The sequence below is a fragment of the Manis javanica genome, chromosome 18, assembly GCF_040802235.1.
Source record: "Manis javanica isolate MJ-LG chromosome 18, MJ_LKY, whole genome shotgun sequence".
NCBI classification, from domain to species: Eukaryota; Metazoa; Chordata; class Mammalia; order Pholidota; family Manidae; genus Manis; species Manis javanica.
The window spans coordinates 19,455,227-19,474,390 of record NC_133173.1 but is presented as its reverse complement, the minus strand read 5'-3'; the positions used below and the strand labels follow the sequence as shown (position 1 = coordinate 19,474,390).

The following is a 19,164-nucleotide window of genomic DNA, read 5'->3' as shown; positions in this document are numbered from 1 at the left end:
ATCTTGAATCCCTGGTAATTGCATTGATATCATGAACTGAATCTAATTAGTTGTTCTATTTTCCCTTCTGGCATAACAAACTTGGAAACTTCCAAACATGTTACCAAGGTTTATATATATGCACTGTCTTGCCAATGGGTTTCAGCCCCAGGCAAGTTCGCTATGGATTCAGTGTGACCAAAGAAATTGACAGCAAAACGTTCTTTGGGGTGAAAGGGTTATACCCAACTTTATTTCCAGGTGGCAGGTCAGTCACTAGAATCCCATTCACTCAGAGCGAGTCTGTATGCAGCAAGCCAGTCTCTACTTCTGCACCCCTCTGTCCACACAGTCGTCCTGCACAGCCATCCTCTGGGCCTCTGTCCTCGGTGCTGCCACCACTCCAGCCTCTGCTCTGCTCTCCTGCAGCCTTGCAGCCCTGCCACCATGTCGTGCGCAGAGCCCTGGGTGGAGCTCTTTATATAGAGTCAACAGCCATGTACTGCCCACAGGTGTGCAGTGAGCTAGTCACCCAGGGCCAGGTGAGAATCCTGGCCACAGGAACTCTCATTTTATCCACATGTACATATATATAATGCATTTACATGTATATAAATACATAAAAATATAAATATATTTAACTGGGTCATAGTGCACACTTGTCCCCTTAGATCATACTGATATTTGACACTGGTTATGGGTCTAGTAACAAAAGAGAATGATTTGTGACGGGACTTGAAGAGAATAGGCATCCCCTTTAATGGCATCTAACCCAGGTGAGGTTATCTCGGGGTTTTCAAGCAGGTGATAATATCTTCAAACAAGAGTGAAACTACTTCAACTAGCAAGAAAGGCTCACAGTGACTTTTTATTTCCAGGTTGTCAGTTTCAACTCAGGTTCAAGACATACCCTCATTCCAAGTTTCAAGGTCTCATTGCTTATTAACATTCACAGAAAACATGTAGTGAAAGTGTGTAATTAAATTTTGTTTTTGATATTCAGTAATATCAACCCTGCAGCTACAAGAAATTATCACTATCAACAGCAGGTGATAGCTAATGAACTGTGGTTGCTGGTGTCTCATTCACATTGGCAAGGAGCTCAGGAATGTGCGCAAACACACAAGAACAAGAACAATCCCTCAGTCTCATCTTTATGGTTCCATCTCTTGGAATCACTCCTAGTATTAGTTCTTTGTGACTGAGGGTTCAATTAGAAGGTAGACACAACATAAGAATTTGAACAGGGAATATTTAATATGAAGTCTTACTAACTATAATTGCATTGCAATCCAGCTCTTGCTAGAGCGTACACAGCAGTGGTTCACAGGATGGCAGAATAGTCTCTGTGTGCTGTGCTGGTGGACTTGCCAGGGGGTTCCCAGGTAGCTCTCTCATTGGTGGCATTATGTGTGAAACCACCTAAGGGGAGGTTCTGTTGGAAGCTGTTGACCACTGGATGCTGCTGACAGCCATGCACTCCAGGAAGTAATGTTCAGGAAGCCGTCTTAGCTGTAGGAGCTGGACACTAGGGAAGTCATGCATACAGCAGGAATCTGATTCTGGTAAAAGGTTCACGTGCTGTTAGACTGCTAAGAGGTCACAATTTAAAGAGAAAGGAAAATTGCTTTCTCTTACAATATCTAACTACCTTCATTACTGACAAAGCTTGACATCATAGCAGCTACTGAATGAAACATCTTTTAAAGTGTCTGGCTTGATTTTCATAGAGTAGACAATAATTGATTAATTTCATTCTGAGAAGCAACGGATTATGAAGTGACACACACCTCCTGTAAGTAAACTGAAGGAATAATACAAAGGTAAAACATTTCAAACATAGTGATGCTATTCTCAATATTAAAATTAATTACAGTGTTCATTTTTTAATTGATGTTTCTAATACAAAGTTCTTAATTTTGATTCATGCATTGAAGACAGATAAAATCAAAAAAAGAGTTTGTAACGTATTTTCCATCTGAGCTTTGAGCTTCTTTCATTACTTACCAAGTCCAAGCTTGCACCACTTGCTACATGACATGCCAATTAGTTGGGATACAAGAGGCAAAGAAAGTGACTTTAGTCAGAAAGCCAGCACACCGGGAAGATGGTGGACTAATTGTCCTAGTGCACCATTTAACTCAGGATTCATTGCAAGCTTCTTTAATGCTAAGGGAAGGGGGAGCATGAGAGCGAGCAGGTGGATGACTGATGGTGCAGACATCTGGGCTCCAGCAAAAATCCAAGGAGAGTTGGCAAGCTCCATGTCCTTGGTTAGTTGATTCTCTCTGACCTAGGTGTGGTCATGATGTTTCTAAAACTCTTTGACAAGGCAATTATTATTTTTGTACATATTTCCCTATCTCCTAGATGAGGCAAGCTTTGGATAAGGAGCTATCTCTGCTGAAATCTGAAGCTGTAAGAAAAATTCCTGTTGATGAGTGTCTTGCCGAGGAGTTTCAGCCCCGTGCAAGTTTGCTGTGGATTCAATGTGACCAAAGAAAATGACAGCAAACGTTCTTTGGGGTGAAAGGGTTTATTACCCATCTTGTTCTCCCGGCGGTAGGTCGAACACTAGCGTCTCTGCCTCCGCCCAGAGCACTGGGCCAAGCTCTCTACATAGCACAATAATAGCTTATTGCCTAAAGGTGTGGAAGTGATAGCCTAGCAACAGGCCAGTTACATCATCAGGTGGCTTAAGTTCAGTGAGGATCCGGGCCATAGAAACCCCAACTTCCCCACACTCCACTCCTCGAGGATTCTCACCTTACAGTATACACGCTTTCAATCTTCTGCAATGGTGGCTGTGAGAGAAAGCTGGAGCACTGTAACTAGATTCCACAACAGCAACAGAGGATAACAAATTAAGGATAATAACAAAAATAAAGATACAACAAGATTTTGACACAGGTAACAAAACTTATAATAATCCTCAAGCCAGAGGAAGTTCCCAATCCACAAAGACTTTAGGGGCGATAAGACACATGTTTTAATGACACCAACATAGGCAAATCTTGTCGATTAGGTAGGTTGCATGCAAGAGAGTGGTCCTGTGATAGGACTGTAGCAGGAAGGGGGTCCCTTCCAGGTCTAATATACCATATTTTCAATCCTTTTCCCATGGGGGTTACTGAAGGGTCTATATATGCTGTTACTGGAGGTGCATGCACTGGCTATAATGATAAAACAAAACTCCCTGGTAAGATGCTCCTACCTTCTGGCTGTTCAGGATATACTACTGTAACCTTTGGTGGCCACTCTGCTGTTACTCCAGGAATACACAGGAGGCCAGCTTCCAGGCCTTGTCCCCAAGGTGCCAGGAGAGCCAGCCATTGTTGGTCCATGTGGCGAAAGCTCCAAGGCCATGTCCACTCAATGGAGTCTCTGGGATTCAGTGCAGTTGGTGCTGGTGGCTATATATTATTCTGGTGGCCAAAATTCGGTTTTAGTGATTCTTCCTTGATTTATACTTGCAGTTGTATAGAGGAGGCAGCAATATGTGTTAACATGTCTATGGGGCTCAGGGATCCCTTTCGGGGTCCCTCACTCAAACGCCAAAGCACAGTCCATAAGAGGAATAACCATCCCCACAGACTGTTGGTATCTGACTTTAGTCCGGATTTTAACAAGCCGTGTGCCTCTCTGTCATGCCTGCTGTGGTAGGATTGTATGGCACAGGAAACTTCCACTTGATTCCCAGCTGTTGCACCTATTCTTGCAGTGTATGTCCAGGAAAATGGGTGCCCTGGTCACTCTCAATTACCTGCGGTCGGCCATAGGTGGCAAAGAGATGCTCCAGGCCTCCTTTGGTCGTCTGCTGGTCTGCACAACAGGTAGGAAAAGCAACCAGAAGTCTAATAGCTGTGTCCACACCAGTCATGGCATACCGATATCCTTCTGACACAGGTAGAGGCCCAATATAGTCAGTCTATCTGCCACCTGATGAGGGGTATAAGCCCCTAAGCTATTGTCCCATGTTGCTGCAGAAATCAGTGTATGTCCCTTTTGGAGCACATGATACACTCCTGCCGGGCTCTACTAACTTCTTCAAAGTTCAAAGGGAAGCCCCACTGATGGGTTATAGCCCACATTGTCTTTTGACCTGTATGCAAAAAATGTGCATGTAACCATTGGGCTACATCAGAGGCAGGGTTTCCTTCTAACCAACATATCTGGGCCAATTTATCTGCTTCATCACTTTCTGGAGATGCCAGGAGCAAATCGCCTGTCACATGGTATCCTGTAATTATTTCAGTCTGACCACAGGCCCATAAGTCTTGCAACAATTTTTTCCCCCAAATGGGTCTGTGACAAAACAGCCAGTTGGCATGGTACCAGGTTGGTAGCTACAGGGTCAAACTCTGATATACAGCCCACCTGTCAATGCAGACAACCATACAGGAGGGCTCCTGGCTGATCACAAGCAACACGGCCTGCAACTCTGCCCATTGGCTGCTCTTCCCCTCAACATCTTCCATCGATATTGTCTCAATCTTAGTATGGAAAGCTATGGCTCTGCATTTTGTGGGCTGCCCATGGCTGGAGCCATCTGTGCACCATGCATCTTCAGGTATAGGGGCTCTTCCCTTCCGATAGGAACTCTCTGCTACTAATGGTTCATAAGGAGGTTATTCCTGCTTTTCACTAGTATATATCACTGGCGCCAACAAGCATTAGAGTTCTTCCCTCAAGGGGCTACTAGAGCGGGCACTATGGTGCTGTAAGTAAGCATCCCACTTGGCTAGTGTGGGTGTTCGTGCCAAAGCACTCCTTGGCTTTTGGGTCCAGTCTTGTACCCACCCAAGATGGGACAGGTGGTTATTACCTTTTCGTGGCCATTCCACTGATGGGTTCTGTAGTCACAAGGCATGATATACTGCACAATTTGTTTTTCTATGAGAGTATGTTGTACCTCCGCCCCTTTCCAGGGTTGTGACCAGAATCCAATAGGTTGATGAGTTCGTTCAAGCCACTGCTGGAGACCCCAGCCATAACTGTCATCAGTCACATGAACATCCAGCTCACAGGGCCTTGATGGGTCTACCACACTCAAGGCCTGCATGGCCTTGACTTCCCGTTTTGCTGTAGTAAAGGCAGATGCACATGTCTTATCCCAGTCCCACCTGATGCCCTTTCATACCAACTGGTATAAGGGCCTCAGAATTTGTGCCAAGTGCAGAATAAACACTCTAGAAGACCCAGAAACTCCTGTAGCAATGCTACAGTTGTAGGGGTAGAAAGGCCTGGACTTTATCTATAACTGCTTCTAGTATAACTTTGGTCTTACCCAACCAGATGACCCCCAAGAATTTGACAGACAAACCAGGTCCCTGAACCTTGGTGCTGTTCACAGCCCTTCCTTTCTCCTGAACATGTTGCAACAGTCTAGGTGCTGCACCTTCTAGATCTGAGAGAGAATCGGACATGAGCATGACATCATCAATATAATGGTACAACCACACTGTTGGTGGTTTCTCTCATGCTGCCAAGGCCTGGGCTCTAAGTCCGTGACAGATGGTGGGGCTGTGGAGGTGTCCCTGTGGGAGGACACTGAAAGTCCTTTGCCATCCTTCCCACGTGAAGGCAAACTATTCCTGACTTTCCTGCTCAATGTCAATGGGAAAGAAGGCATTAGCAAGATCTACCACATCATGGTATGTTCCTAGTTCATGGCTGAGGGTGTCCATCAGGACTGCAAAAGAGAGGACGGCAGCATGCACAGGGGTATGACTTTATTCCCTTCCCTGTAATCCACAGTCATGCGCCAGGAGCCATCTGGCTTTTTTACTGGCCGTGCTGGGGAATTGAAAGGACTATGTGTGAGCTTTATAATACCCACATTTTCCAGCCCCTGGAGAGTTTCTCCAATCTCTTTATGCCCTCCAGGCAGTTTGTATTGTTTGGTATTAGTCACCCGCAGAGGTACAGGCAAAGCTATGGGAAGGTGCCTAGCATGTCCTCTCAGAACTGCCTTCACCACATGTACTCTCAGTCTGAACTCACCTGCAGTAGTCTTCAACCATAGACCCTGCACGATATCAATCCTCAAAATATACTCATGGATAGGAGATATATACACAGTTTACTCTTTTAGGGGTAGATGCCTTATTCCCAAAGGGATTTGGGCTTGCTTCACTCTGATAGCCTTACCCCCTTATCCATCTATGATAGTGGGGGTCCCAGGGAATCGCTCAGGGTTACCATTAATCAGTGAACAGGGAAGCCAGCTTTCCCATCTCTGATCCCGACAGAACAATTCCATCCACCGGTATGTCCCACAGATGCAGGAGCCAAGCTGATATTGGAGCTCTCTATATAGCACAATAATAGCTTATTGTCTAAAGGTGTGGAAGCGGTAGCCTAGCAACAGACCAGTTACATCATCAGGTGGTTTAACTTCAGTGAGGATCCTGGCCATAGGAACCCCAACATCCCTACAGATGGGAATGGCAGTGGCTAGGAAAATATTACATAGGTTTTTCAAAGCCACAGATGAAAAGTTTGATGTTAAAGGCTTTGTTCTCATATAAGATTTTAAAATAATATAATATAATAATAATAGTAATAATTCAGCTATGAAATGTTCATGTGCAGTTCTACTCAAATGTTAAAGCTTCTAAGTAGATAATAAAGACATACAGAACACATAAGTTCTTTCCAGGTCCTTAGCAGAACAGAACTATAACCTAAGTTGGACCAGGGAAGACGTAATAGAGCAGGAAATCACCAGCAAGTCTGATGTGAGGACTGGTGTGCACCTGCAGTAGGGCAGCTAGTACTTGGAGCATGACGCCTATGGTAAAAACACTTTAGGGTGACCCACAATTAATCACACCCTTATGTAATCTCATCCCCTTGAGTGTGGGTGGAACCTGCCAATAAATTTTGGCAAAGGACTACGGTGATTATGTTATGTTATATGGGAAAGGTGATTAAGGTCCCTTAGCAGTTTTGAGTTAATTAAAATGGAAGTTATCCTTCATGAGCTTCACCTCATTAACTGAGCCCTTTAAAGGGGCTCATAGGTCTTCCCTGATATCAGAGACTATTTCTCTCCATTGAAAATTTTGAAGAAGCAAGCTACCATGAATTTCCAGCCAAACGAAATTAACTCAGCCAACAAGTGCGTGAGCTTGGAAAGGAACACAGGCCACCTGATACTGTGATTACCCTATGAGATACCGAGCTGAGGGCACAGCTAACGTGTGCCAAAACTGCTGACCCACAGAACCTGAGACAGTATGTTTAAGTGTTTTAAATCTGCTAAATTTGTGGTACTACCACAGCTGACTTCGTTGAAATGTTAGGAAGTAACCCAGAGATGGAGATAGCAGCATTTTCTTGCAAAATGGTTCCAGATTTCCTCCATCAGTGATAATTCTCAATTGGACTGCTAATACCATGAGGGAAAAATCCTTACTTGTGTGTCTCAGAACATTGCATCTGAGAAAAACAGGATACAAGAAACATTTCTGAATAAAAATACAAGTATTTGTTGACAGAGAATTCAGTTTGTTTTGTTTGCAGTCTCCTAGGTCATTGATTCTGACCTCACTGGTATATAAGCAGTATATGTTAAAAGGGCAAATGGAAGAGTTGCTATGAAGGTATATTGTAACTAAGTGAAAAAGTAGTATTTCTGCCTCCCTACTGTATTTGTCTCTTTTGTTGCCTTACCTTTGGGCCAAAAACAAAAGGAAAGGGGCTTTTGTAGCCCTGCAGCCCTGCACAGAGTTTTGTTGATCATTGTGGGGAAGTTGGGGTTCCTATGGCCAGGATCCTCACTGAACTTAAACCACCTGATGATGTAACTGGCCTGTTGCTAGGCTACTGCTTCCACACCTTTAGGCAATAAGCTATTATTGTGCTATATAGAGAGCTCGGCCCAGTGCTCTGGGTGGAGGCAGGGATGCTAGTGCTTGAACTACCGGAGGAAGAACCAGTAGGGTAATAAACCCTTTCACCCCAAAGAATGTTTTGCTGTCAATTTCTTTGGTCACATTGACTCCACAGTGAACTTTTCCAGGGCTGAAACCCACTGGCAAGACAATAGGCATATTTGGCAGGGTTCATTGTTGACCAAGGAAAAAGACAGGCTGCCCTTATAGGAGGGGTGCTTCAGCGGGCTGCCCCTGTGAATGGGGACACAATAGGTCATCCCCCAATGGGTATGTGGTCTGAGGTGGCTTGATGCTGTGAGAACTGGGCCCCTCCCCAGGACTGGAGGCAAGTGGAGGTGACACCTGAGGTTGTAGGGGTGGCCCTTGGTATAACAAGTAGGTCTTTTGAGAGAAAGAGTTCCCGTGAGGCAGTGGGGACTGTGGGTTGGCTGCTTCTCACAGTATCAAAAAGGTCTGAAGAAGAGGCCCAAGAAATGGCAGAGTGAGAACACAAGCTGCAAACTTCTGTGGATTCCCTGAAGGAGGAAGTGGCATTGATGTGAGCGGAGTTAGCACAAGAACACTGGCATCAAGGTGCCATTGAAGAGGTAAAAAAAATTCCTTACAGAATGAGATGGCAGCGCTGCCAGGTGTTCTGAAGGAAGAAGAGGCCATCAAGGACAAAGACGAACTCCTGCAGGAAGCACAGGCGGAGGTGGCATGAGAACATCAGCGGCGAAGCATGAGGTGAAGGTAAGAGAGCTGCTGAAGACTGAGCTGGCATTGCTGAGAGGCACAGTAGAGAAGGTAAAAGTTGTAGCAGGGGAGGCACTTGGGGGAGGTGAGAGAAATGTGCCGTCAATCCCGGAAATGGAGGAGCTGGGGAAGGATGAAGGGCTGGTGCCAGGGGCACTGACCCTTGCTGTATTAAAAGCACACCCAGTGGTTGTAAAGAAAACAAAAACCCAGCAGCTGAAAGTTATTCAAGGAGAGGGGCAGCCCCCTCCCGAGGCCGTGGAGCACTCTATGCTGCGCCCCTATAGTCAGGATAGGCTGGTGGATTTGGGCTCCTGGTTTAGGCAGAAGCCCTCAGAGTCAGTATCAGTTTGGCTCCTGTGTCTGTGGGACTTAGGGGTGGATGGAATTGTTCTGTCCTGTCGGGATCAGAGTTGGGAAAGCTGGCTTCCCTGACAGTGCAGCCTCCCTTGAGGCAGCGATTACAAAATGCACATCAGACCCCAGGGAGTCACCCCCTCCTAGATTGGCTTATGGCTGCACTTCTTGGTGTGTGGTCCAGAGCGATCTACCATCCTGACCTGTTAGATGGCAGACATGTGCTGAGCTCCAACAGGTGTTATGAGAGCGAGGCATAAGAAATGCTATTTATAGTCCAGACAATTATGGCCCAGATGAAGATATTTTCACTACTGGGATGAGAAATATTGTGATTCAAATGGCTCCCACATCCCTCTTTGGGTCTCGAGTGGCCATTCTTTCTCCTCACTTAGGGCATCCCATAAGTGAGGTGACACGTACAGTAGCAGACTTAAGAGAGGCTGAAGCAATAAGTTCTGCTACTCACAAGAAGAATTTAAAGGGTCCTATGAAGGTTATGAGGACCCAGATGTGGGTTGATTTAATACAGTAGGAGCAGATGGAAGGAAATTAGATGGAAAGTCCAATAGGATCTTACTGGAGCTATGGCAACAGCTGAAACCAGAGCAGCAGTTCTAGCCATTAAGACCAAAGAGGGAGAGGTCAGAGACAGAGCCATGAGTCCAGCCTGTGTGTTTGCAAGACTTGCTACTGGAGAGCGTGCCAACCTCACTTGAGCTCATGTAGGAAGATAATTGGGGAACACAGTTTGACTGAGGGGAAGGTCAAGGTATCTGCCCTGAGTGACCAGGGGGGGACCAGAGGCCACATGTTGAAATAGCTATCCAGTGGCCCCAGTGAACATACAATGTGTCCTGGCCCTGGTGGACACTGGGGCTGAATGTTCACTGATACATGGTAACCCTGAGCAGTTCCCCGGGAACCCCACTATCATAGATGGATATGGGGGTAAGGCTATTAGAGTGAAACAAGCCCAAATACCTTTGGGAATAGGATGTCTACATCCAAAAGGGTACACTGTGTACATATCTCCTACCCATGAGTATATTTTGGGGATTGATATCCTGCAGGGTTTATGGCCGCAGACCACTGCAGGTGAGTTCAGACTGAGAGTACATGTGGTGAAGGCAGTTCTGAGGGGACATGCTGGGCACCCGCCCATAGCTTTGCCTGTGCCTCTGCAGGAGACTAATATCAAACAGTAAAAACTGCCTGGAGGGCATAAAGAGATTGGAGAAACTCTCCAGAGGCTGGGAAATGTGGGTATTATAAAGCCCACCCATAGTCCTTTCAATTCCCCAGCACGGCCAGTAAAAAAGCCAGATGGCTCCTGGCGCATGACTGTGGATTACAGGGAAGGGAATAAAGTCATACCCCTGTGCATGCTGCCATCCTCTCTTTTGCAGTCCTGATGGACACCCTCAGCCATGAACTAGGAACATATCATTATGTGGTAGATCTTGCTAATGCCTTCTTTCCCATTGACATTGAGCAGGAAAGTCAGGAATAGTTTGCCTTCATGTGCGAAGGATGGCAATGGACTTTCAGCGTCCTCCCACAGGGACACCTCCACAGCCCCACCATCTGTCATGGACTTGTAGCCCAGGCCTTGGCAGCATGGGAGAAACCAATGGTTCAGCTATACCATTATATCGATGATGTCATGCTCACATCCAATTCTCTCTCAGATCTAGAAGGTGCAGCACCTAGACTGCTGCAACATCTACAGGAGAAAGGATGTGCTGTGACCAGTACCAAGGTTCAGTTCGGGGACCTGGTTTGTCTGTCAAATTCTTGGGGATCATCTGGTCGGGTAAGATCAAAGTTATACTAGAAGCAGTTATAGATAAAGCCCAGGTATTTCCTACCTCTACAACTGTAGCACTGCTACAGGAGTTTCTGGCTACTGGGGAGTGTTTATTCCACACTTGGCACAAGTTCTGAAGACCTTGTACCAGTTGGTATGAAAGGGCATCAGGTAGGACTGGGATCAGACATGTGCATCTGCCTTTACTAAAGCAAAATGGGCATTCATGGCCATGCAGGCTTTGAGTGTGATAGACCCATCAAGACTCTGTGAGCTGGATGTTCATGTGACTGAAGACAGTTATGGCTGGGGTCTCTGGCAGCAGCTTGAATGAACTCACCAACCTATTGGATTCTGGCCACAACTCTGGAAAGGTACAGAGGTATGATACACTTTGATAGAAAAACAACTGGCTGCCATGTATCATGCCTTGTGGCTACAGAACCCATCAGTGGAATGGCCCTGATAAAGGTAATAACCACCTATCCCATCTTAGGGTGAATACGAGAATGGACCCAAAAGCCAAGGAGTGGTGTGGCACAAGCGCCCACACTGGCCAAATGGAGTCCTTACCTACAGCAGTGTAATGCCCTCTCTAGTAGCCCCTTGAGGGAAGAACTCCAACGCTCATTAAGGCCGGTGACATATACTATTGAAAAGCAGGAAGAACTTGCCTTTGATTCATTAGTAGCAGAGAGTCCCTATCAGGAGGGAAGAGCCCTTATACCCAAATATGCATGGCACACAGATGGCTCCAGCCGTGGGCAGCCCACAAAATGGAGAGCCATAGCTTTCCATCCTAAGACTGAGACAATATGGATGGAAGATGGTGAGGGGCAGAGTGGCCAATGGGCAGAGTTGTAGGCCTTGTGGCTTGTGATCAGCCAGGAGCCCTCCCCTATAGTTGTCTGCATTGACAGGTGGGCTGTGTATTGGGGTTTGATCCTGTAGCTACCAACCTGGTAACATGCCAACTGGCTGTTTGGTCACAGACCCCTTTGGGGGAAAAAATTATGGCAAGACTATGGGCCTGTGGTCAGACTAAAATAATTACAGGATACCATGTGACAGGTGATTTGCCACTGGCATCCCCAGGAAATGATGAAGCAAATAAATTGGCCCAGATACATTAGTTAGAAAGAAAGCCTGCCTCTGATGTAGCCCAATGGTTACATGAGCTTTTTTTTGCATGCAGGGCAAAAGACAATGTGGGCTGTAGCCTGTCAGTGAGGCTTCCCTTTGACCTTTGAAGAAGTTAGTAGAGCCCAGCAGGAGTGTGTCGTGAGCTCCAAAAGCGGCTTAGACCAAGTTCCACAGCAACATGGGACAATAGCTAAGGGCCTGTACCCCTCGTCAGGTGGCAGATAGACTATATTGGGCCTCTACCTGTGTCAGAAGTATATCGGTATGCCATGACTTTTGTGGACACAGTTACTGGACCTCTGGTTGCTTTTCCTACTCATTGTGCAGACCAGCAGACCAAAAGAGGCCTGGAGTTTCTGCCTATGGCCGACCACAGGTAATTGAGAGTGATCAGGGCACCCATTTTACTGGACATACACTGCAAAAATGTGACAGCTGGGAATCAAATGAAAGTTTCCTGTGCCATACAATCCTACCACAGCAGGCATGACAGAGAGGCACAATGGCTTGTTAATATTCGGACTGAAGTCAGATACCAACAGTCTGCCGGGATCATCATTCCTCTTATGGACTGTGCTTTAGCATTTGAATGAGACCCCGAAAGGGAGTCCTGAGCCCTGTAGACATGTTCACAGATATTGCTGCCTCCTCTATACAACTCCAAGTATAAACCAAGGTAAAATCACTGAAGCTGAGGTTCGGCCACCAGAATAACATCTTGCTGCCAGCACCAACTGTACTGAACCCCGAAGACTCCATTCAGTGGATGTGGCCTCGGACCTTTCGGCACACGGACCAACGATGGCTGCCTCTCCTGGCACCTTGGGGACAAGGCCTGGAAGCTGGCCTCCTGTGTATTCCTGGAATAACAGCAGAGTGGCCCCCAAAAGTCACAGTAGTGTATCCTGAATTGCCAGAGGGTAGGAGCATCTTACCAACGAGTTTTGTTTTATCATTATGGCCAGTGCATAACCTCCAGTAACAGTATATGCCCTTCAGTAACCCCCATGGGGAAAGGAGTAAAAGTATGGTATACTAGTCCTGGAAGGGACCCCCTTCCTGCTACAGTCCTATCACAGGACCACTCTCTTGCATGCATCCTACCTGTTCGACAAGATTTGCCTATGTTGATGGCATTAAAACATGTGTCTTATCACCCCTAAAGTCTTTGTGGATTGGAAACTTCCTCTGGCTTGAGGATTATTATAAGTTTTGTTATTAGGAACCTCCTCTGGCTTGAGGATTATTATAATTTTTCTTACATGTACCAAATCTTGTATCTTAATTTTTGTTATTATCTCTAAGTTGTTGTTATCCTGTGTTACTATTGTGGAATCTGGTTACAGTGCTCCAGCTTTCTCGCACAGGAACCACTGCAGAAGATTGAGAGCATGTACTTTGTAAGGCGAGAATCCTGGAGGGGTGGAGTGTGGGGAAGTTGGGGTTTCTATGGCCCGGATCCTCACTGAACTTAAACCACCGGATGATGTAACTGGCCTGTTGCTAGGCTACCACTTCCACACCTTTAGACAATAAGCTATTATTGCACTATATAGAGAGCACGGTCCAGTGCTCTGGGCGGAGGCAGAGACGCTAGTGCTCGATCTACCACCGGGAGAACAAGCCGGGTAATAAACCCTTTCACCGCAAAGAATGTTTTACTGTCTATTTCTTTGGTCACATTGAATCCATAGTGAACTTGCCCGGGGATGAAACCCATTGGCAAGACACCAGGAGTATATGGGAGTTCTTCTAAACAAATCTATATAGAGTATATATATATTTGTCATTCCTCACCTTTTCTTATGGCTGTACTGGAGCAGGGAATATTCAGGTAGGGCCAAGGGTAGATGGGAAGGGAAGTCTGAAATGTTGTATGCAAATGATAAATTGCTATATGACAGGAAGAAGATATAAAGAGTAATACAGAGATTGTATATTTGTAAAGGAAATGATTTCACAGCGAGGTGTGTTCTTTGTAGAGTCTAGCTTCCTGTCTTGTACAGCCTTTAGTAAGTTTCTGAACCTCATCTAGCTCACATTGCTTAACTGAGTATATTTCTTCTTATATTATTTCTTGAGGCTTAAATGTAAAAATGCATATGAACAACAGCTAAACTATTTTCATTTTATTTCCATAAAACAGATAAGTAACTGAGGCATGTATGTTAAATGATTGGCAACCATCAGTTTCCAACAACCAAATGCCATGTTTTAAACTGACAAGTAATTTTATGGCAATTTTGATTCTCTTCCTTACCTTCCAGAATTAAATGCTTAAGTTAAATCAGTTTTGAGATAGTCATAGAGGATACAATGTCAAGTTTTTATTTTCCTTTCTTTCTATACTATTGCCTGTATAGAAAATAGCCTCATGTTTTTCTTTTTCTTTCTTTCTATACTATTGCTTATATAGCAAATGGCCTCATTTCAGATGCCAGGTCTAGAAAATAACAGCAGTTATTTATTGAAAGTGTATAATGCCCCAGGAAATGTTCATTCTTTAAATTTGTTAGTGTATTTGATTCCAAAAAGATATCTATGAGGTTATCATTTTTAATATTGCCTTATAAGACAAGGAAATGAAGAATAGGTAGTGGGGAAGGATTAAACAAGTTGTCCATAGTCCTGGGTCTGGTAAGTATGGATCCAGGAAGATTTTGCAGTGAGCTGACTGAGTGTGTTTGCCTCCATCTTCTCCACATTGGTCAAACTACAATTACAACAAACCAGCACAGATTTCAGGCCCTGCCAACCTCGCTGTGGGGTAAATAGAAGTTTTCAACCAGGATTTCACCTGACCTTGATAGTATGCTTATCAGGCAGAACATCTGACCATCATGGGATTTCTGGGTCTGGGGTAAGGGGTGGAGAATAGCAGCCATTCTCTCCTCCCCTCTTTCCCTGGTAAATAATTGGTCAGATGCCCACCAGTCCCAGGGACCTGCTCATGAAGTTCCTCCCAGAAGGGGCAGGGGAAAGGAGAGCATGCAGCAGCCAGACAGGGAGGACTTGGGAGCACACTGGTGAGAGAGAGGAGCACACCAGGGGAGAGAGTGAGCTGTGAGAAATAAAAAGGCCTCTAACCCCCAACCCACACTTTCCCTTGTCTTCAGTCAGTCTCATCAGATTCATAAGGAACTTTCCCTGGGGTGGAACCCCATTCCTCCCAGAGCCACACTCTTCCTACATAACTAGGGAATGTAACAGTAAGATAGTTGACTTGTGAAAATTCTTAGTCCTAGTACAGTTAGAAAGGGGAAGTACTGGCAATACCAGCCTCCCTGGCAGGGGGCAGGACAATAAGATAGTTGAGACAATAAGACAACAACAGGACAATTGTTTCAATGAGATGTATGAAGTATATAGAAGTCTCTTAGGAGGGTTTTCATCTCAGAAAGCAAAGCTGCATGAGGATGAAGCTTTTTCCCTTCGTCCTATACACTGTCATCTTATTCCAGACTGTGAAAAGGCAGAGGCGTCTACTTACCACAGCCAGTTTGGAGTGTGACTCAAAAAGACTACTGGTGAAGAACTAGACACTGAGACCAGGAAAATGGAATCTAGAAAGGAGAGGAGTCCTGGATAATATTGCTGAATTACTGTATCAGTCCTTTCCTTTCCTTCCAAGATTACGTTGCATGTGGCCAATGAATCTACTCCATGTTAAAATAAATCAGTAGATGTTTATATTTCTCACAGCAAAGCATAACTGAAAAAAGAAAAAGTTTGTATTCCCAACTCATATGCTCAGATAATGCCAAGTTCCTTTATAAATGAAGTATCAATGGTAGTTGTGTCAATGTAGAAAAATAGTAGAAGTACCTCAGGATGCCTTTACTTACAGTAGAAAATGGCGAAGCTGAATCAAACACTGTTTAAACTATTCTCTTCACACATTGTGCTTTTCCAGACAGCACAAAGAGATCCAATTTGCCACCCATGAAACAGCATGAGGATAAAGGTCTACACATTAAGTATGGAGGAGTAACGGTCCATTTTTGAATGGCTGACCCACCATCCAAGACCTCAAATGCCTCTCTCAAGATTTCACATGTCCTGCTGAAGATTAAACTATCATATTTTAAAATAAATTAAACAGGGCTTTTTTCTTTTTTCCAATATAATAAAATTCTTAAGGACACAGGGACAAACTATTAACATCTATGTTCATTAGAGATATTTGTGTATAATTTTCTTTTTTTGTTGGAGTATCTTATCTGAGTTTTTATCAAGGTGATGCTGGCCTGACAGAAAATATTTTGGAGTTTCCCTTCCTGTTCAAATTTTGGAATAGTTTGAGAAGGGTAGGTATTAACTCTTTTTGAAATGTTTGGTAGATTTCTTTTGTGAGAACATATGGTCCTGGTATTTTGAGTTTTGGAAATATTTTGATTACCAATCCAGTTTCATTAAGTATTCAGTCTGTTCAAATTTTCTATTTATTTCTAGATTAGTCTTGGAAAATTACATGATTCTAGGAATTTATCCAATTTTATTTATTTTGTCCAATTTATTGGTATAAAATTTCTGTAGTAATCTCTTAGAAATGTATTCCTTTTTAATTTTTTTACTGAAGCATAGTTGATATACAATATTATATTGGTTTCAAGTATATAAAACAGTGATTCAACAGTTACACATAATATTAAGTCCTCACCCCAACTAGCACAGTTACCATAAGTCAACATAGAAAGATATTACAGAACCATTGACTTTGGATGTTACAACATAGAAAGATGTTACAGAACCATTTGGATGTTAACTCCTTACTGGATAAATCATTTAGAATATGTTCTCCCATACTGTAGTTAGCCTTTTTGTTCTGCTGATTGTGTCCTTTGCTGTACAGAAGCTTTTTTTAAAAAATTTTGGTATCATTAATCTACAATTACATGAAAAACATTGTTTACTAGGCTCCCCTCTTCACCAAGTCCCCCCCACATACCCCTTCACAGTCACTGTCCATCTGCGTAGTAAGAGGCTGTAAAATCACTACTTGTCTTCTCTGTGTTGCACAACCCTCCCCGTGCCCCCCACGCACTATACATGCTAATTGTAATGCCTTCTTTATTTTTCCCCGCCCTTATCCCCACTTCCCACCCATCCTCCCCAGTCCCTTTCCCTTTGGTAACCGTTAGTCCATTCTTGGGGTCTGTGATTCTGCTGCTGTTTTGTTCCTTCAGTTTTCCTTTGTTCTTATACTCTACATATGAGTGAAATCATTTGGTACTTGTCTTTCTTTTCAGTTTTATGCAGTCCCACTTGTTCATATTTTATTTTGTTTCCTTTGCCCAAGGAGATGTATCCAGGAAAAAAATTGCTTATGCTATGTTCAAGAGATTTTTGCCTGTTTTCTTCTAAGAGTTTTATGGTTTCATGTCTTCTATTTAGGTCTTTAATCAATCTTCAGTTTACTTTTGTGTATGGAGTAATCCAGTTTCATTCTCTTTCATGTAGGTGTCCAGTTTTCCCAGTACTATTTGTTGAAGAGGCTATATTTTCCTCACTGTATATTCATGGTTCCATTATCAGATATCAATTGACAATATATGAGTGGGTTTATATCTTGGCTCTCTATTCTATTCCCCTGATCTATGTGTCTGTTTTTGTGTCAGTACCATATGGTTTTGATTACTTTTTTGATATAGCTTTGTAGTATAGCTTGAAGTCAGGGAACATAATACTCCTAGCTTTGTTCTTTTTCAAGATTTCTTTGGCTCTTCAGGGTCTTTTGTGATTCCATATGAATTTTAGAACTATTTGTTCTAGTGCATTGAAAAATACTGTTGGTATTTTGGTAGGGATTGCACTGAATCTATAAATTTCTTTGGGCAGGATGGCCATTTTGATGGTATTAATTCTTCTATCCATGAGCATGGAATAAATTTCCATTTATTGGTGTGTTCTTTCATTACTCTCCTGAGTGTCTTATAGTTTTCAGAGTACAGGTCTTTCACCTCCTTGGTTAGGTTTATTCCTAGGTAGTTTATTATTTTTGATGCAACTGTAAATGATATTGTTCCCTGATGCCCCTTCCTGCTAGTTCATTGTTACTATACAGGAAGGCAGCAGATTTCTGTATATTGATTTTGTATCCTGTGGCTTTGCAAAATCCATTTATTCATTCTAATAATTTTTGGTGGAGTCTTTAAGGTTTTCTGCATATAGTATTATGTCTTCTGCAAAGAGTGAAAGTTACTTCTTCCTTACGAATTTGGATGAATTTTATCCCTGTTTCTTGTAAGACTGACATAGCTAGGACTTCCAGTTCTGTGTTGAATAAAAGTGCTGAGAGTAGACATTCTTGTCTTGTTCCTGATCTTAGAAGAAATATTTTCAGCTTTCCACCATTGACTATGATGTTAGCTGTGGGTTTGTCATATATGGCCTTTATTATGTTGAGGAGTGTTCCTCTATATCCGCTTTGTTGAGAGCTTTTATCATGAATGGATGTTTACTTTTGTCAAATGCTTTTTCATTGTCTATTGAGATGATCATATGGTTTTTATCATTCCTTTTGTTAATGTGGTGTATCACATTGACTGATTTACAAATATTGTACCATCTTTGCATCCATGGAATATATCCCACTTGGTCATGAAGGAAGATCCTTTTAATGTATTTTGAATTTGGTTTGCTAATATTCTGTTGTGGATTTTTGCATCTATGTTCATGAGGGATATTGGACTGTAATAATTTTTCTTGTAGTGTCTTTGTCTACTGTTGGTATTGGAGTGACTGGCCTCATAGGATGAGTTTGGAAGTACTCCCTACTTTTATATTTTTTGTAGTACTTTAAGAAGAATGGGTATTAGCTCTTTAAAAGTTTGGCAGAATTCAGCTGTGAAGCCATCTCTTCCTGGACTTTTGTTTGTTGGCAGTTTTTTGATTACCAATTCAATTTTTTTCTTTATTGGTAATTGGTCTGTTCAGATTTTCTGCTTCTTCCTGGATCAGTCTTGGAAGGTTGTGTATTTCTTTTAGATTTTCCAATTTATTTGCATAGAATTTTTAAAGAATTCTCTAATAATTCTTTTCATTTCTGTGGTGACCATTATAACTTTTCCCTTTTCATTTCTGATTTTATTTTGTGTCCTCTTTTTTTCTTGATGTGTCTAGCTAAATGTTTGTCAATTTTGTCTTGTTGTAGAGCCAGCTCTTAGTTTTCTGGATCTTTTGTATTGTTCTATAGGTTGTATTTGATTTATTTCCCCTTGGATCTTTACTCTCATCTTC

General features: G+C 43.3%; 1 long non-coding RNA gene across 1 annotated transcript in view; it reads right to left on the bottom strand.

Moving 5' to 3' along the window:
- Positions 1–215: 215 nt before the first annotated feature.
- The window catches only part of LOC140847294 (uncharacterized), a 136,937-nt gene continuing 117,988 nt past the window's right edge, over positions 216–19,164 (bottom strand). Inside the window, exon 5 of the long non-coding RNA XR_012127191.1 lies at positions 216–1,541. This is a non-coding gene — a long non-coding RNA (uncharacterized lncRNA). The remainder of the gene's footprint in view (positions 1,542–19,164) is intronic.